The sequence below is a fragment of the Pteropus vampyrus genome, unplaced genomic scaffold (assembly GCF_000151845.1).
Source record: "Pteropus vampyrus isolate Shadow unplaced genomic scaffold, Pvam_2.0 Scaffold138, whole genome shotgun sequence".
Taxonomy (NCBI): domain Eukaryota; kingdom Metazoa; phylum Chordata; class Mammalia; order Chiroptera; family Pteropodidae; genus Pteropus; species Pteropus vampyrus.
In genome coordinates, this window is record NW_011888919.1 from 2,341,849 (window position 1) to 2,345,067 (window position 3,219).

Sequence of the window (3,219 nt, forward strand, 5' to 3'; positions counted from 1 at the left end):
TTTTTTTAAGTTTCTTTGTACATAAATGGCATATGGGGGAGGGGAAGAGAAAGACAAAACCTATCCCTTTCTTAAGATTATCTATTTGCTTAAAACTAATGAGTAGAGGGGTAGAGTTTGGTTAACCATCTTAACACACGAACCCTTGCAATGCCAGGCAATGTGTTAAATGAAAAACATTGACTGAATAAACAGATCTAAAAATCGTGATCTGCATTCTGTTGGTTGGTTATGCATTACCCAAATGATGGTTAATATTTTTATTATCTGTGTTCTGACGGAATGGACTTAAATTTTCATGTCATTCATTTTGCCTATCCATTCACATACCTCTTTGTAATCTTGAGCTGTGGTTATCTCTTTGGATATTTAGCCATTTTTTTACTACTCATTCGACAACTAATTATTGCTGTTTCCTAATTGCAGTGCATAAAAACAATATCTAGTTTTGATGGGAGAGGAAAGGCAGTGGAGAAGTGTTGATGAAATTTTGATTTACAAACCTCAGGAATACCACCACCACCAATCCTTATATAAAATAATAAAGGGAAAGAAGAGCCAAGAGTAAAAGAAATTAGCACATTTTCTACTTCCTTCCTTTTTATCTTTCCATTAAAGATAAGAAGTAAGTAAGAAGGAAGTAGAGAGGAAGGAAGTGGAAAGGAGCAAAGGAAACAATCAAAGAAGAAACTATTCATCTCTACCACAATTCGCGTTTCTGTAATTGATCACAAAGCCATAGTTGATATGTTTAATTTCCTTCCTCCACTTTATCCCCCGTTTCCTTTGCCCTCAGCTGGCTGGTGTTCTGTATCTGGTGAGGTGACCCAAACTCTCCTTCCTGAAAGGTCTAAATCACGAGTGGACCTGCCTTTTTGTTGTTGCTGCTGCTTTTACTATTGGACATGGATGCTCCAAGAAGTGCTCCAAAGAAGGCCTTGTGTTCTAGACATGGACTTCCTGCCCCGTCGTGTGGCAGTGACCCAATTTCCCTTTAGTAATAGTGATCGCCCCAGCAGATAGAATAATCCCCTTCTTTGCCTGTTGGTTCAGTAGCATGAGACACCCCAAATGGCCAAATGACAGTCTCACCTTCCAATTTACTGGAACCACTGCTGTGTCCTCTAGTGCAGGGGTCCCCAACCTTTGTTGCACCGGTGCTCCTATGGGAATCTAATGCCTGATGGTCTGAGGTGGAGCTGAGGCGGTGATGCTGGCGCTGGGGAGCGGCTGCAGACACAGATGAAGCTTCGCTCGCCTCCTGCTGTGCGGCCCGGTTCCTAGCAGGCCACAGACCAATACCTGTCCGCAGCCCTGGGTTTGGGGGCCCCTGTTCTGAGAGACTCATTCCTATCAGAAGTGTTCCCTACTCTTCCTCTTTGGAGCTCCCCTAGACCCTCATGCTTCACGCTTTACCAGCCAGAAGCCTCTAGGTTGTGACTGTCTCTTTCCAGACCAGGGGGCAGTGTTGGGTCTGACTCGTCTCTGGGTCCCTGGCATCACCCAGCTCAGAAGAATAGGTTACGAATGTTTGCCAGATGTCCTTCCTTGAAACTCTCTGTCTCTTACTTGTTCCTGCCTCTGTCCTGCGGTGGCCCCAGTGCCCAGTGCAGGGCCGGAAACCCAGGAGGACCTCCCTGAACGACGGATACCTCTGCGTGTGAACCCACGTTCGGTAGTGCTGCTTCTCTACCCCCTTTCCATTGCATTTCTGAGATCCGTGTCTGAGGCGGTTCTCTGCGTGCAGCGGGAGCTTGGAGGGTTAAGGGCTCTCCTCACTCCTCCTGCCACACGTAAAGTCCCTCCCCCGGACTGGAGGATGTCTGCTCCCCCATCGTGTCTTCCACACAGCGCTACTTTTGACCAGGGAACTCATTACACAGTGAATGAAGTGTGGCAACGGGCTCATGCCTGTGGATTTCACTGGTCTTACCTCGTACCCCATCACCTAGAAGAAGCTCACCTGACAAACTAACGGAATGACTCAGTCATCATTGCCACCTTGGAGTCAGTACCTCAAAGGATGGGGTTCTGCCTTACAGGGGGCAGCAGAGGCTTTGAGTACTGTCCCCCATGGCGTGAATATGCGGGCCTGATGGTCAAGGGGTGGCAGGGGCTCCTCTCACAGCTATACTTAAGCCCACATGCAGAATTTTCATTCCCGCCCCCACAACTTCGAGCTCTGATGGTTTAGTGGTCTTGGTTCCCATGGAAACAAAGCTGCCACTAGAGCAGGGGTCCCCAACCCCCAGGCTGCAGCCTGGTACTGGTCCGTGGCCTGTTAGGAACCGGGCCACACATCAGGAGGCGAGTGACAGGCAAGCGAAGCCTCATCTGCATTCGCAGCCGCTCCCCGGTGCCAGCATCACCGCCTCAGCTCCGCGTCGGTTCCTCAGGCATTAGATTCTCATAGGAGCGCCAGTCCCTGGTGCCACAAAGGTTGGGAACCGCTGTCTCAGAAGACACCTAAAGGACACATAGGAATTGGCAAAGGCACAGGAGAAAGGTATTTAGGACAGTGTGCGCGAAGACTTTGTCTGTGTATAAAGTGTGAGAAAGGAAGATGAGGGCAAAGAGGGTGGCAGGGCCCTGCGGGTGAGGATAAAGATTCCTCAACTCTGCCCTGCAGCCAGTGGGGATCTACGGGAGGGCTGAGCACACAGGAGAGCCATGGTGGAAGCCAGGTGGCAGGAAGCTCTCCCCCATGACCGTGACCGTGACTGTGACTGTGCAGGAGACAAAGCAGGGGGAGTGAGACCAGAGGCAAGGCAGCAGGGAGAGTTCGGTGATGGGGTCTCTCATTCATGGTCTCCAAGGTCAGGGGCCACTTAGTGTTGAAGGGCTTGGAGGGACAAGGAGGGACTGAGGGAAAGAGTGAGTGAGGGCTGTGGGTTAGGAGTGAAGTTCCTTATGAGTGAGGATAGCGGTTTCCTCTGGCGGCTGGGAAGGACTCCCTAGGGGACCCAGGGAGTCCTAGAGGACCTAGAGGTCCCAGGGAGATTCTGGGGTGTGCTCTATTCCCCCTGGGGGGGTGCTGATTTCATGGGGGTTTGCTATGTAATTATGCATCAAAAATGTACCTCTAAATTTTATGCACTTTCTGTATGAATGGTGTTCCATACAAAAAATAATAATAATGATGTCGCTAACAGCAAAGTCAAGGCTGGAGCCCAGGTCTTTGGACTTCCATATTGTGGCTTTTTCATCCTTGGTGACAGA